The 17,091-nt window shown below is 39.2% G+C and overlaps 1 protein-coding gene across 2 annotated transcripts in view; it reads left to right on the top strand.

Annotated features, from left to right (window-relative positions):
* xirp2a (xin actin binding repeat containing 2a) overlaps positions 1-17,091 on the top strand; it is a 118,847-nt gene that overhangs the window by 57,000 nt on the left and 44,756 nt on the right. Inside the window, exon 1 of one of the 2 annotated variants that reach the window (XM_061716164.1) lies at positions 15,858-16,007. The exons of the other annotated variant lie outside the window; for it this stretch is intronic. The gene's annotated coding sequence lies outside the window, so the exon portion shown is untranslated. Of the gene's footprint in view, positions 1-15,857; positions 16,008-17,091 lie in introns of those variants that run through there. 2 annotated transcript variants of the gene reach the window in all.

Genomic DNA, 17,091 nt, shown 5'->3' with positions numbered 1-17,091 from the left:
TTTCCTCCAACATTTGATCAAGTAGTTCAAAGGATTTCTACAAATAAAAACATAATGGATAAAAACAGGCATGCTTCACTTTTGTCCAGTTCAGCCATCCTCTAACAGGATTGTTTTACCAACATCCAGATAAAGAGAAGCTCACAAAGGAACAGAAATACGATTTGTCTTGTAGCAGGCATCCCAGCATGTCATGGATGACTTTAAAGAAGCCAAATCTTCTTCTGCTTATTTTCGGAACATTTTTGGGAAATATTTCTTCAGTATCCTTCTGATTAATTAACTATTAACTATCCATCCATCCATCCATCCATCTATCCATTTTCTTCTGCTCATCCTTTACCGGGTCGCGGGGGCAGCAGTCTTAGCAGAGATGCCCAGACTTCTTTCACCCCAGACACTTCCTCCCGCTCTTCCGAGGGGAGTCCGAGACGTTCCCAGGCCAGCCGAGAGACATAGTCTCTCCAGCGTGTCCTGTGTCATCCCCGGGGTCTCCCCCCTTTGGGACATGCCTGGAACACCTCCCTAGGGAGGAGGGACATGCCTGGAACACCTCCCTAGGGAGGAGGGACATGCCTGGAACACCTCCCTAGGGAGGAGGGACATGCCTGGAACACCTCCCTAGGGAGGCGTCCAGGACGCATCCGGTACAGATGCCCAAGCCACCTCAGCTGACTCCTCTCAATGTGAAGGAGTAGCGGCTCGACTCCGAGCTCCTCCCGGGTGACCGAACTTCTCACCCTATCTCTAAGGGAGCGTCCAGCCACCCTGCGGAGGAAACTCATTTCAACTGCTTGTATCCGGGATCTTGCCCTTTCGGTAATTAAGTTCATGACCATAGGTGAGGGTAGGAGCCTAAATTGACCGGTAAATCGAACTGAACTGAACTGACTAATACAGAAAAAGAAAGAAAAAAGTACATTCAACAAGAGTCATAACCAACTATGTTTCCATTTCCAGCATGTCAGACAATCAGTCTCAGCAGCTGCTTGTTTAAGGGATTTCTATTTCAACGTTCTATAATTGTTACTTATACTGAATCAAAAGATGTTGCTTAACTAATAATTTGGATGTTCTTATGCTGTTTGTTTGTGTGATGTGAATAAAAATTATGAACAGAACCGGTGACAAAGGGCAGCCCTGTTGGAGTCCAACATGCACTGGGAACAAGTCTGACTTACTGCCAGCAATGTAAACCAAACTCCTGCTCCGATCATGTAGACCGGACAGCCCTTAACAGAGGGCCCCGGACTCCACACTCACTGAGCACACCCTACAAAATGGCACGAGGGACACGGTCAAATGTCTTCTCTAGATCCACAAAACACATGTGGATTGGTTGGGAAAACTCCCATGAAACCTCAAGCACCCTGCAGAGGGTATAGAGCTGGTCCAGTGTTCCACGACCAGGATGAAAACTGCATTGTTTCTCTTGAATCCGAGGTTCGACTATCGGCCGTATTCTCCTCTCCAGTACCCTCGATTAGACTTTCCCGGGGAGGCTGAGAAGTGTGATCCCCCTATAGTTGAAACACACTCTCCGGTCCCCCTTTTTAAAGAGGGACCACCACCCCGGTTTGCTACTCCAGCGGCACCCTATCCCCTTCTTCCATGCAATGTTGCAGAGGTATGTCAACCAAGACAGCCTTATGACATCCAGAGACTTGAGGCACTCAGGGCAGATCTCATCCACCCCCGGTGCCTTGCCACCGAGGAGCTTACGAACTACCTCAGTGACCTCGGCTTGGGTGATGGACGAGTCCACACTCTCTTCTTCCTCAATGGAAGGCATGTCAGTCGGATTGAGGAGATCCTCGAAGTATTCCCTTCCACTGTCCGACGATGTCCCCAGTGAAGGTCATCAGTTCCCCACTTGCACTGTAAATGGTGTTGGAGTACCGCTTCCCCTTTCTGAGTCGCCGAACGGTTTGCCAGAATTTCTTTGAGGCTGACTGTAAGTCGTCCTCCATGGCTTCACCGGACTTCAGCGGCTTGCTTGGCCTGCCGGTACCTCTCTACTGCGTCAGGATTCTCACAGGCCAACATAGCCTGGTAGGACTCCTTCTTCAGTCTGACGGCATCACTTACATCCGTGCCCACCACCGAGTTCTGGGATTGTCAACACGACAGGCAGCAGAGACCTTGTGACCACAACTTCAAGCTGCCGCATCGACAATGGAGGCAGAGAACATGGTCCACTCGGACTCAATGTCCCCAGCCTCCCCCGGTATCTGAGAGAAGTTCTCTCTGAGATGGGAGTTGAAGACTTCCCTAACAGAGGGCTCAGCCAGACGTTCCCAACTGCCCGGTCTGTCCAATTTCCTCCTCCGCCAGCGCATCCAACTCACCAACAGGTGGTGATCAGTTGACAGCTCCAAGACATACGACCGAAGGTCAGATGAGACGACAACAAAGTCGATCATTGAGCTCCGGTCTAGGGTGTCCTGGTGCCACGTGCACTGATGGACACCCTTGTACTCGAACATGGTGTTTGTTATGGACTGTTAAAACTGTGATTAGCACAGAAGTCCAACAACAGAGCACCACTCGGGTTCAGATCGGGGAGGCCCAAACCAACACCCACGCCTGATAAAGTCTCATATCATTGCTATTGTAACGTTGCCTTCTTTGCTTTGTCAGCGCAAATGATTTTATATGCAACATGACAATATGAGTAAATAAAAGGAGAGGTGTTGATTGTTGATGTGATGGATGTGTTGACTGGTGTCAAGCTGTATGCACACACATGCTCATAAATTCAACCAGGTATGCATATCCAGACACTCAGGCTGTGATCATCTTCATCTCTAGGATCCGTCCAGCTCTCATGTTGTCCTGTACGTCTCTAAATCCTTACGTTGTGCCTAAACTTAGAAGCCGATGATCTCCGGCGTTGTCCTGATTGAGCGACAGCTTTTATCTTTCAACAAGTTGTCTGTAATAATAACTGCCTGTTTGAGTGACTGGCGGTGAAAGCGGAGGCTGCAGAGGACACTCCCCGCAAAGCCACGATGTTTAAATAAAGCAAGGCTGTGGAGTAATAGCGCTTTAAACGGATGCAAAGCTCACCTCGAAACCGTCACGCTGTGGATCCGTCGCAGCAGGCTTGGTGTTTACGTTTCCTCTCGCATTACAACAGAAACACCGCCATGAAGCCATGGCCGGTGCTGTGGCACACATGTCCTTATTTAAATATAGGTTTGGTTGTAACAACATTTCAGATAAGCTTTAGGGTTTTTTCCATATTCAAATCCTATCAGACAGACCTGCCGAATTATGCTGCTTTTAAAGTATCACCCTGACGATAACACAGACTCTCTCACTATTTGGTTCAGAACTGAGCCTCTCAGTGGCTTCATAACCACGTGTGGTCATGTGAAAGAGTAAAAACAACATCAATGAAATAAAAGTGTACGTTGATCTTGATCAACTTGATCAGTGTGAATTGTAAACACTTCAATTAAAGCAAACTTTCTGGCAGTTTGCTGGTCTGGAGCAGGTGTATGTTAACACAAAGCCAATGCGGTAAGACATCAGCAAGGATCTCATCACGGAGACAATGACAGACGCCAGAGGACATGTTCACTGTGTTCGTCTCCGGACTAAGACATCAGTTCTGGAGTGACCTGTCACCAAGCTGTGTCTCTTGTTGGAGGCAAAGTGAGGCCTCCACAGTTCCCTGTTCTGGAGTCTGCCCCGGCTCTACACTTACACTGATGACATGGCCCCCGCACACACACACACATGCACACTCAAGACATTGCGACACTGCCACGCGGCAGTGTGAAGAACTTGAACATTTTTCACATGTTTGCTTTTTTGTTTTTTTTAAATGGACTTTTTATGCTAGTAAGCTTTTGGGCTTGCTAGTTTTTTGAGCCTTACGGACTTTTGCTATTAAGTCTATACTGGACTGAGAATTTCTATGAAATGTTTAAAAAAAAAAAAAGGGAAATGTTTCGTTACTGTGTAATAACGGCTTCTGCTAATTGTTGGATAATTGGTAATTGAGTATTATAATTAGGGGCTGGTATGTTGCAGCCGTTAAGTTGAAGTTATTACTTTTGTATATTTTTTTTAGTTTTAGTCTTAGTTTTATAGTGTTTATTCTGCTTATGATTTTGCTAAGAATGTTTATACTATTGTTTTTTGTTTTTTTGTCTCCGGAGGGCGTGTTGTGTGTGTCAGGAGGATATATGGGTCAGGTGATTGCGCAGCAGCGCATGGAAAACCGAAATGTTTGGTTACGAGGGTGGTGGTTTTCTACAGTTTTTTGACCACGTTATTTAAGTTTTTGTTGCCATGGAAGACTTTTTTGTTTGCTTTTGGATGTCGTAATAATTTAGAAAATACTTTGGAACAAATTGGAACGTAAAAATAAAAGTTATGATTTTTTTAATTAGTTTTATTAAGGTGAGTGAAGCGGACCACCCCCTTCTACACCACAGCTTTTAAAAAGAAAAGGCCGATACAGAAGCAGTTATTATTGCCCATCTGTCTAGAAACAGTTATAAAGCAATGTCCAAGCAATTTAAGTCCATCAGATTGTTCAGAACTGGAAAACATTTAACTCAGTTAAGAATCTTCCAAGGAGTGAACATCCCACAACGTTGACTCAGAGCCCAGACCCTGCAATGCTCAGATAAACTGTAAGAAAAACAACGCTACATTTCTGATTCTCTGGTCCTCAGTTGGCATGTTTGCTGAGAAACATTAATATTACCTTTGCATTCCTGCCGATAGAGCCTCTAAGGAGGTTTAAGGTTTTTCCAATGAGCACTTTTAATATTTCCTTGTCAAACTCCTCTGTTTGCTGGCCAAAGCCTCTCTAACTGAGGAATGCAATTATGGGTCTTTACAAGTTAAACAACAACTGATAAAGTTAAACATAAAAGGCCGTTTCCATTTAATTTTAAAACAGAGTTGAATGAACAAGTCCCTTCCAGCCCCTCCCCCCAGCCCTGTTCCCCAATGAATGTGTGTTTGCTTCGTGTGCACGAAAGCCTTGACTGACTTCATCTTGTTTTCGTCACTGTCTATGGAGACGTGGTATTAGGTGCATCCATAATCTGCGTGTCCAAGTCCAGACCTGGCACACGTTAGAAAAACAGAAGAAAAGGAAGAGAAAAACACATTTCTCAATATTGTCAAAGCTCTCAGCTGCAGAGGACTACGTCGTATTGATAATTGGAGAGACCTCATTCAGTGCGTTTACATGGGAAGTTTAATTCCTCTTTAATTCAGAGTTAAAATTAAATCTGATTTAAAATGATTAAAAATGACCATGTAAGCACCTAATTCCGAATGAAAATGGCCATTCCGAATTAAACTTAATTCTGAAGTAAGTGGCTGGTTTATTCTGATTTTAAATCCGAATAGAATAATTCTGCGATCATGTATACACTCATTCTGCTTTAAATTAATTCCGGTCTTTCTGCGCTGCTTGTTCCCTTGCCCGTCTGACGCTTATATTCCGCACTGGGCTTGTTTTTGAAACAAAGTTTCAAGATGGCAGCACGCACGTGGTCAAGAGCAGAGACGATTTATTTAATAATAAATCTCCGGCACTCTATCTTCCTCCTCCTCAGCACACGAAAGAAAATCATCGACATGATGTTGTCGTGCTGGTGCTTCAAAAATAAAATCAAAACGAATCCAAAAAGGATGCTAATAATGTGGTCCTCCGTGTTGTTGCTAATCGAGTAAGTTTGTTTTTTTCCGGTAGACGTAACTACGTAAAGATGTCCGCCCTCCTATCCAATCAGAACCTTCCCAACCCCCAGACCGTAAGCGGAATTGGATAAAGCCGATCAAACGTGTTTTCCATGTAAACCTCAATTCGGAATTACTATTTCCACGTAAACTCGAAGGAAAATAGTTTAAATCTGAATTATTTAATTCGGAATAATTAATTCCGAATTAAAAAACATCATGTAACCGTGGCCACTATCAGGGATCGCTCCTATGGAAACGGATGTCTCTGCAGGAGTTAACAACCAGCGCTGGTGGTAAGCTTGTGATTGCTGGATGATGCCTCGTACATGATTGCATTGTGGCAGCCAAGGAACGTCTTGCTTTTAACACACATTTAAAAAAGATGATTGGTATGAACAAAATGAACACAATCATTGTCTGAAGTGTAGCTTGAAGAGAGTTTGTTGGCTAATCAAACTCTCTTCATCTTTTCCCACTGAACTATGCAAACATTCCCATCAATTAAGAAAACTGTTATATTTATAACTCATCAAGTTTAAAACACCTGTTTTAAAGAATATTATGAATAAAACAACCCTTCCATGTAAACTCTAATAATATTTACGAGTGCTCCCTGATTACACAAGAGGTAGATTGTTTTCTTACTTAAAAAAGAATCCAAAAAAACATCTCAAAACTTTATAAGGTCTTACAACAAACATAAGGTAACTCATTAAAGGTAAAACCAAAATGGAAGAAGGGAGTGAACATAGTTCTGAATGCAGAAGACTGGGAACAGTTAAAATGGAAAACTTTAGAGAGAGTTCTGCTGGAAAAGCCTTCTCACATTCTTCATAACAGCTCAAAAAAGACATTACTCCAACTCATCAGGATGTTGGATGCAATGTGGATCCCTGGAGGCAAATCCTTGGTCTGTCCAGTAGTGTTACCTTTTTGGCAGGAAATCTATCAAATTTTGAAAGAAATATTCCATTTAAGTTTGTTTATCCATTCCTGGGAGCTCTGCCTCCAGATAACTTTTCCTTAGATGATGAGTATCTACTCTCAGGGCGGCCTGTAAGAAAGCCATTACAAGGAAGTTGCTAAAACTAGAAAAGCCCTAAGGTAGATGAGGGGGATGGACATTGTTTATGACATTTATAAGATGGAAAGAATTACACTTAGCATAAGACTAAAACAAAATCAGCTTCTGAACCAAGAGAACATCCTTAGTTATATGTCCCCTATCTCATACTTTTCTATGTAGCTGTATACATATGTATGTATTTGTACTAGGGATGGGCGGTATGGAAAAAAAATACCAATTCAACTCCACCTTTTTCTTTCGTTCTTTCTTTCTTTCTTTCTTTCTTTCTTTCTTTCTTTCTTTCTTTCTTTCTTTCTTTCTTTCTTTCTTTCTTTCTTTCTTTCTTTCTTTCTTTCTTTCTTTCTTTCTTTCTTTCTTTCTTTCTTTCAGGCTCATATTCTTTCTTTCTTTCCTTCTTTCTTTCTGGCTCATTTCTTTCTTTCTTTCTTTCTTTCTTTCTTTCTTTCTTTCTTTCTTTCTTTCTTTCTGGCTCCTTTCTTTCTTTCTTTCTTTCTTTCTTTCTGGCTCCTTTCTTTCTTTCTTTCTTTCTTTCTTTCTGGCTCATATTCTTTCTTTCTTTCTTTCTTTCTTTCTTTCTTTCAGGCTCATATTCTTTCTTTCTTTCTTTCTTTCTTTCTGGCTCATATTCTTTCTTTCTTTCTTTCTTTCTTTCTTTCTTTCTGGCTCATATTCTTTCTTTCTTTCTTTCTTTCTTTCTGGCTCATATTCTTTCTTTCTTTCTTTCTTTCAGGCTCATATTCTTTCTTTCTTTCTTTCTTTCTTTCTTTCTTTCTTTCTTTCTGGCTCATATTCTTTCTTTCTTTCTTTCTTTCTTTCTTTCTTTCTTTCTTTCTTTCTTTCTTTCTTTCTTTCTTTCTTTCAGGCTCATATTCTTTCTTTCTTTCTTTCTTTCTTTCTTTCTGGCTCATATCTTTCTTTCTTTCTTTCTTTCTTTCTTTCTTTCTTTCTTTCTTTCTTTCTTTCTTTCTTTCTTTCTTTCTTTCTTTCTTTCTTTCTTTCTTTCTTTCTTTCTTTCTTTCTTTCTTTCTTTCTTTCTTTCTTTCTTTCTTTCAGGCTCATATTCTTTCTTTCTTTCTTTCTTTCCTTCTTTCTTTCTGGCTCATTTCTTTCTTTCTTTCTTTCTTTCAGGCTCCTTTCTTTCTTTCTTTCTTTCTTTCTTTCTTTCTTTCTTTCTTTCTGGCTCCTTTCTTTCTTTCTTTCTTTCTTTCTTTCTGGCTCATATTCTTTCTTTCTTTCTTTCTTTCTTTCTTTCTTTCAGGCTCATATTCTTTCTTTCTTTCTTTCTTTCTTTCTGGCTCATATTCTTTCTTTCTTTCTTTCTTTCTTTCTTTCTGGCTCATATTCTTTCTTTCTTTCTTTCTTTCTTTCTGGCTCATATTCTTTCTTTCTTTCTTTCTTTCTTTCTTTATTTCAGGCTCATATTCTTTCTTTCTTTCTTTCTTTCTTTCTTTCTTTCTTTCTGGCTCATATTCTTTCTTTCTTTCTTTCTTTCTTTCTTTCTTTCTTTCTTTCTTTCTTTCTTTCTTTCTTTCTTTCAGGCTCATATTCTTTCTTTCTTTCTTTCTTTCTTTCTTTCTGGCTCATATCTTTCTTTCTTTCTTTCTTTCTTTCTGTCTTTCTTTCTGGCTCCTTTCTTTCTTTCTTTCTTTCTTTCTTTCTGGCTCCTTTCTTTCTTTCTTTCTTTCTGGCTCCTTTCTTTCTTTCTTTCTTTCTTTCTTTCTGGCTCCTTTCTTTCTTTCTTTCTTTCTTTCTTTCTTTCTTTCTTTCCTTTCTTTCTTTCTTTCTTTCTTTCTTTCTTTCTTTCTTTCTTTCTTTCTTTCTTTCTTTCTTTCTTTCTTTCTTTCTTTCTTTTCTTTCTTTCTTTCTTTCTTTCAGGCTTCTTTCTTTCTTTCTTTCTTTCTTTCTTTCTTTCTTTCTTTCTTTCTTTCTTTCTTTCTTTCTTTCTTTCTTTCTTTCAGGCTTCTTTCTTTCTTTCTTTCTTTCTTTCTTTCTTTCTTTCTTTCTTCATCAAAGGGAATTTATCGTTTTTACCGCGAGATGACAAATTCTTACACTGGGGAATTTTTGTGACGGTATATCGTGAACAGTAAAATATCACCCATTCCTAATTTGTACTGTATGTGGGTATTTATACATATCTGTATCATGAAGGTGCACCAGCATTTCTGTTTTAGGGAGTTATATTCTTTAATTGTATAAAAATACAGTGCAATGACCAGTATATAGTCGGTGGAACGTTATGTTAATGAGCATGGCAACCACATAAAATCTTAATTAAAGAGAATTGAAAAAAAAAAAGATTGAGACCAACCATTTCAATGAATGTCAAAAATGTCATTCTGTGAATAGTTTAGTTGCTTTTTTTATTGTACAAATTATCTAGTGATTTTGGATAAGCAAGCACACCAGTGTGAGAGAAAAGAATGACGCTTTAGGATTTGTTAGTTTAAGATTAATTTAGCATGATGTTAGGATATGTGAAGCCTTTTAGATTAGCCGACAAAAAAGCTGGTCCTGGCAAATCTGCCATGCAATTCCTGACCGGCCATTTGTCTTTTGTTTGAACTGTTTTTAGATAAATAAACTTGTTTGCCAGACAATATTAACGTAAGCGTCAATGGAAAACTCCTAAGTTAAACACAGTAATGTTCGCGGACATATATACCGCTAAATCAGAAAACATTGATGGGATATAGAAAGTAAAAAAGAATTAATCCAACATAAGTTTGTGTTAGCGGTCCCTGAAGGCAGCACCGGGGGAAGCAGGGGGACGTCCAGAACAGCTAATGCAGGGGTCTGCAACCCAAAATGTTGAAAGAGCCATATCGGACCAAAAACACAAAAAACAAATATGTCTGAGCCACAAAAAATGAAAAGTCTTGTATAAGCCTCATAATGAAGGCAAATGGCGAAAGGCGAAATATCGAGAAAAAAGTCTAAATGTTGAGAAAAAGTCAAAATTTCAAGAAAAAAGTCGAAATGTGGAGATTAATGTTGAAGTACAATCTCGAGAAAACAGTCAAAATGTCAAGTAAAAAGTTGAAATGTTGAGATTAAAAAGGAAAGAAAAAAGGAAGAAAAAAAGAGAAAAAAAGGAAAAAAAGAAGAAAAATTGAAAAAAAAGAAAAACAAAAAACAAAAAAAGGAAAAAAAAGGTCAAACATTTTTGAAAAAGCTCCAGGAGCCACTAGGGCGGCGCTAAAGAGCCGCATGCGGCTCTGGAGCCGCAGGTTGCCGACCCCTGAGCTAATGGCTGAGGAGGAACCAAGCAGATTTCCATTAGCTACAGCATGACTGCAGCTATTCTTCCTGAGGTCCGCCAGCATTTTAAAATAATACAGTACTAAACATAACATAATAAAAGCAAACCAAATAAATTCCCACTAGATAAAGAGAATATCAAATTAAAAATACTTTAAAAGCAGAGACATTCCACAAAATGAAGACAGCGAAATGAGAACATAACACAAAACAAAAACACTGCACAGTTAAGGATTCATCTGAGGTCGTCAAAAAGTCTGAAAAGGAGCCCACAATTTCATTTAATTTGTAGTGTAGAACTTCAAAACTAGTCTAATACAGAAAGAAAGAAAGAAAAAAATACATTCAACAACAGTCATAACCAACTATGTTTCCACTTCCAGCATGTCAGACAATCAGTCCCAGCAGCTGCTTGTTTAAGTGATCTCTGTTTCAATGTTCTATAATTGTTACTTATACTGATTCAAAAGATGTTGCTTACCGGTAACTAATAATTTGAATGTTCTTATGCTGTTTGTTTGTGTGATGTGTTTGGGAAATGAATTCCACTCATACATGGTCCTGTACACAACAGTCCTTTTACCAGGATTAGAATTCAGATTTGGCAGCAAAATATCCTCCAGTTGAATGTCTGGTGAAATATTTATGATAGTCAGAGCTGTAACATCCTCCTGGTATAATACCTGAGGAGTCTTTTTTATGGACATATTTCTAATAAAAGATAATAATGAGGAAAGTAATCTGTCACTAACCATTAACCACTTTAATAACGCTTGTCGTTCAGTTACAACTAAGAACAATGCGTGCAGCCCTGTTTTGTATTTTTTTTGTAGTTTTGCAATCATATCTGCAGTTGCATTTGACCAAATTGCCGGGCAATAGTCAAGATTTGATATAATTATGGCCTGAATTAGTAGTTTAGTTGCTTTTAGAGTTAAACATTTTAGTTCCACGTCACAGAAGTGATGTGGAACAAGGCCTGCTTTTAAAGTGGCTAAAAGTGTTCCTCAACCAGCAGACATATTGAGGTCCAGGTGCGCTGGATCAGGGGTCGGCAACCCGCGGCTCTAGAGCCGCGTGTGGCTCTTTAGCGCCGCCCTAATGGCTCCTGGAGCTTTTTCAAAAATGTTTGGCCTTTTTTTTCCTTTTTTTTCTTCTTTTTTTTCTTTTTTTCCTTTTTTCTTCTCTTTTTCTTTTTCCTTTTTTTCCCTTTTTTTCCTTTTTTCCTTTTTTTCTTCTTTTTTCCCTTTTTTCCTTTTTTCCTTTTTTTCTCTTTTTTCTTCCTTTTTCCTTTCCTTTTTAATCTCGACATTTAGACTTTTTTCTCAAAATTTTGACTTTTTTCTGGACATTTCGACTTTTTTCTCAACATTTCAACTTTTTTCTCGAGATTGTACTTCAACATTAATTTCGACATTTCGACTTTTTTCTCAACATTTCGACTTTTTTCTCGAAGTGCATAATGAAAAAAATAAAATCTTCCCCCAGTTCTAACTAATATAGATACATGCAGCATGTGTTGTCTTCATTCTAAGGCTTATACAAGACTTATTTTTTTGTGGCTCCAGTCCAGACATATTTGTTTTTTGTGTTTTTAGTCCAATATGGCTCTTTCAACATTTTGGGTTGCCGACCCGTGGGCTGGATTCAATTCAATTCAATTCAATTTTATTTATATAGCGTCTAATATAACAAAAGTTGCTTTCCAGAGACCCATACCCAGAACATGACCCCCGAGCAGTTATTACATAAACAATGGCAGGTAAAAACTCCCCTAGTGGGATGCAGGTGATGCCAATAAGCCACTTAGAAGCAGTTGCTGAGCTGTCTTGAAATTTGCTTTTGTAAAAGAAAATAAAACATCTGTTTGATCCAAACACTATAATTTATCCTCAGTGGTTTCATCCAATCGCACAGAGCTGAAAACCGGCATTGAGACAGTCTTGACGTTGTTTTCTCAGCGCTGATGAGCGCTGCCTTGATGCAGAATGCTGTTAGAATAGTCAATATTGGTTTTATTGCCAGCTCACTTACTGTACACAAATGACATCAAATCTTATTCACACCTGGATCTCTATGTTGGAGTGTGTCCAGTGTGGAGTCCAGATTTGGTTCGGATGCAGTCGCAGGCCTCTTCAGTAGGTTTTCTCTGAGAGTGTGTTTATTTTCTACTCCAGGAACAGGAAATCCATGTGCAATTTCAGAGGGATTATCAGCAGAGTGCAGCTTCTCACAAGCCTGATAAGCCAGCTTTTCTCTAGTTTGTTTTTTTTGCTGCCACAGGTTCCTTATTGGGTGGCACCTGGAAAACACCTTCTCGTTTAGAGAACGGTAAACAGGCATGTTAACACTTCATTGTTTAGAAAGAATAGACATGGTATTATTGGTGCAGGAATGTAGGAACTAAAGTTTCTCTCTTATTGTCAAGATAGATTTAAGCACAAAAAGTCAGAAACAAAGGCTTTGGGCCTAGGGGTGCTGTTCCCTTTGGTTCAGTGCAGTGTCCAATAATAAACAAACAGAGGGAGCAAGGCATGATGAAATAGAAGGAAAGAAACTGATGGTTTTCATGGGGTTCAGATTTTTTTATTTTCTTTTTGTATGGTCTAACCTTTTGGGTTTTTGCACAGCAGGCCTTGAATTGCTTCCCCTCCCATTGCGTTAGTTGAAATATCTTTCTGTCTCTCCGAGGAGCTGTCCCTGAAAAAAAAGGTTTAAAGATGTCTTGATGGCGGGCAAAAGGCAGTTTTGAGAGCGAACAAAGGTTTTACCTCGAGAGATTCTCACCAGTCATGTTTACAGAGCGTTTCCATTCAGCGCATTGAAAATGTTCCAAGGCTGAAGAGTTTAAGCAAGCATTTAACCTGTTTACGGTGTGTATCTTGGACCCATAAGATAGTGGATTTCAACACACGGAACCTAGTTTGATGCTTTTATTATCAAAAGAGAAGGTCTTTTTTTAAGTATTTCTCTAAAAGTCATGAAAATGTCCTTTATAAATGAGTAAAATGTAACACACAGACGACCAATGCCTTCCTTGGAAGAGTTATTCTGTCTACTTGGGTCAAAAGCATCCATTATTTAAGAAATCCTCCACCAGGTTTCATTTTGAGGGCAGCTAGTCCCGCCAGGCTGTCGGCGGTGGCCGTGTGACGTCCGTTGGCCGTTTCTGCAAAGAATAATCAGCAATGCTGATATTTAGTGCAATATCTTTCAGCTGGGGCCAGTTTTGCAGTTTTGGCAGTTGGTGGAAAAAAAAACAAACACTGGAGACAAATTTAGGGTCATTCAAGCATCTCCAGCCCAAAAACAGGATCCCATTCCTACTTGGTGTAATTACTGACTCAGACCTGAACTTCAACAGCTATGTGAAGTTTATCAAGTTATCATAGCATGTGCTATACAAATAAACTTGCCTTGCCTTGATTTTATCCTGAACTAATGTGGGACTTGGCCTCACCTGGTCAGTTGATTTTGTTTTAGTCCACTGTTCAAATACTTAATGCTCAAAGCATCAAAACGGTCATCCACAAGCCAGTGGATAATGTCACGAACCCTCCGTCCGTTACACAACAGTTTCTGGCTCACTCACAGTACTGGAGTTGAGGGGGGATGAGGGGGGATGAGGGGGGATGGCATCCCCCCCTGAAATAAAAACGGTCCAAATCATCCCCCCTGTAAAACTGCCATCCCCCTTTTCCATCCCTTATGTCATTTCATCAATGAATGTGGTTTTACTGCTATTTCAACATTTAGAGTCATCACCAGAAAAATAACACCAGAAAAATAACTTATTTGACAATTTTCACCTGTTTCAAGTAAACTTTCACTTGAAATAAGTAGGAAAATCTGCCAGTGGGACAAGATTTATCTTCTTATTACAAGCAAAAAAATCTTGTTCCACTGGCAGATTTTTCTACTTATTTCAAGTGAAAATCTACTTGAAACAGGTGAAAATTGTAGTTTTTTCCAATGATGAGTCTTGTTTTAAGTGTAATGAGATTTTTTTACTAAAATGAGACATTTTAACTAGAAATAAGACAAATATTCTTGTTAAGATTTTGAGTTTTTGCAGTGATCCATTTTACTTATCCTGTGAAGGACAGAGTCATATTGATAAGTTCAGAAAAGTGTTTTTTATTGTTGTGTTTTGATGTATTTGATGTAAGCCCAGTGGATATTTAAAGCTTACAGAAGGCTGCATTTAACTGCTGCTATGTCATTCCTGCAGTATTTCTGCAGGTGTTTTGGTCACTGCTATTATTTGTAATATATTATATTATTTGTAATCAGCACAAATTATCTGTCCCCATATGATACAATCCACCATCCCCCCTGATTTTTTTTTTACAACTCGACTACTGCTCACACATACCATGGTTTGTGCTTGTAGTGCGCTAACAAGCTGTTCCGTCGCTCCTAACTTCTGTCCAGGTCATCTTTGTGGACGTTAATATACCTGAAACGCTGAAATCACTGCTCACATACTGAAGAATGTGGATGGTCAATGTGTGTATCTGTATATGTAGTATATGTTTATATATGGGATTTTTATCTGAGTAATTATCTTTAAATCAACATCTTTATGAGTCACTTTGGATCAAAGTAGTAAAAAATATGAGTCAGAGCAGCTTCATTGGGACTTTGCAGCAGTGTGAGTCAGCACAGAGAATAGATCTACACATATTCTAAATGTATGACCTTATTTTGTAGCTTGCGTTTAATTAAACCTAACCTGTGATATGCCTAAAACAGTTTTTCTCATTATACTTTTGTAAAAAAAAACTGGTTATTCTTCCTCCCTGTAAGCTAGCCTCTCAGAGCTTAAATAAGTTTTAATTAAAAGAGTTTTAATGACTTTGAGCCCGTTACTTATAACAGTATCACTGATCTGTACTTGCGTACAGGTTGTACCCAGCAACATTTCGGCTGCCTTGTCCTTTTATCTCTTGTGTAAATGAAATATATACTCTGTGTATGTCAGGGGCGCCTCCAAAAATGTTTCTTAGGGGGGGCCAGATGGGGCCACTTAAATTCTTGGGGTGGACACCAAAACTAAAAGCCATCATTACAGGATTTTATTATACTGCTGTAGTATACAGGCTCAGAAATACTTTTTTTTTTTTTTACTTTCTAACTTGCATATATTTTAATGGTTAATACCATGTTGGTAAAAACCTAAGGCATATATATTAAGCATTTGTAATATATAATATATATTTTAATATATCATATTTATTTATTTTATTCATATATATATATATATATATATATATATATATACATATATATATATATATATATATATATATATATATATATATATATATATATATATATATTTTTTTTTTTTTTTATATTTTTTTTTTTTTAATTTATTATTATTAGGCTCAGAAATACTTAAAGAAACGCCGACTGATATGCATTTGGCCCAAATGATTTGGGATGAAATGCATAACTGACGATAGAATCTATGTGACCGGCAAGTGTTTTTTTTTTTATTGAGGCCAGTGGGGTGGCCAGCAAATTTATAGGGGGGGCCGTGGCCACCCCTGCCCCCCCCCCTAGTGGCGCCACTGGTGCATGTGTGTCTTCTAGTTCTCTGTGTCCATGAGTCTCCTGTGACATAAGGTTGAGGGAATGTGGGGTACCTCTATACTCAACACTAAAAAAAGACAGCCCACCTCCACTCACCCTCTCCCTGAAGTCCATCCCACTTCTTTTTTTTCACGAAGGGGACTTCTAAAATAAAATCAGCTGTCACTGGATGCCGGGGCCACACTGCTGGAGCTGGTCTCCAAGCCGCACTGTCTGTCCAGGGCGAGCTTTTCTCTGTTGGGTTGAGTGACTAAAACTATTTTTATTTTTCTGGAAATCCCAAAGCCCTTTTCTGTTCCTGTTGGATTCTATGATTGTTTGACCTAAAGAACAACCTATACAGAAGGTAAGCCATGCGTGTCACAGTTGGCTCTAATACTCCAAAATCTACTGTTACTGCGACTCTTTTAAAGTGAATGTCCACCACAGCCCCATCTGAAGGGCCGTATTGGCCGTAGTTAATTATATTTGGTCTGATAATGGAGCTGAGATGAGAATGAGGCATGAATGTGTGCATTTTCATTAAACATGCATGGGCCCTTCCTGTTTTCGCACATCACCAGCAGCCGTCTGATCCGGAATATTATGGAAGCAAAGCAAATCGGAGACAAAGTGCTTAGCTTAGCACAAGGAAGTGCTCGAGGGCAATCCACTCTCCTTGTAAAGAAGTTATTGTGATAGATTTGACAGCTTAATTATTGAGCCTGTTTTACTTTGACGGTGAGGAAGAAAATCGCCCTCCACGGCTGACATTTCAATTAGTGTAGCTCGTTTTTGGCTCTTCTGTCAAATCTCAGCAGGCTCAAGCTTTGGTATATAAGTACTGCAAAGAAAATTGGGTGGCTTAAGGCTTTTGCTGCGAAGGGAGGTGCAGAGAGGAGGTGACACATCTGTGATTTGGGGACATGGATGGATGGTCTTTGAATTTGCTTTGAGCAATGAAGCCACAGCGCCTCTACTCACACCCTAAAACACTGAAACAACTCTCTGGTTTTTGGTCTCTCGCGTCTTTCCTCTTTGGTTTCCTTGCCTAACACTCCATGCTTCCTAGCTTGCGTTGCTGTAGAGTAGGTGGGAGTAGAGAGGGAAGGAAGTCAGCGACCCTCTGCTCAATATAGCGCTGAGTCGTGCTAGCAGCATGGCCGGGCTAGCTCACCTTGTCACTAGGCAAGGCAAGTTTATTTGTATAGCACAATTCAACACATTAAAAGCAGCAAGACACAATTAAAACAGATAAATAACAAATAAAATGAAATAAAATGAGAAGAAAATAGGTAAAATAATAGAAAGTTGTTAAAAAGTAAGGGCTATCTTTGTACAGCAGGTAGGCTACACATGTCATTCTTGCAATGGCAAGAATTACGTTTCTATACGGACCAAACGTACAAAGACCGGGTCAAATACAGTACAAAAGTAATCTGTAACAATTT

This window comes from Cololabis saira, chromosome 24 (genome assembly GCF_033807715.1).
Source record: "Cololabis saira isolate AMF1-May2022 chromosome 24, fColSai1.1, whole genome shotgun sequence".
NCBI lineage: Eukaryota > Metazoa > Chordata > Actinopteri > Beloniformes > Belonidae > Cololabis > Cololabis saira.
This window is presented reverse-complemented; position numbering and strand designations above follow the sequence as displayed.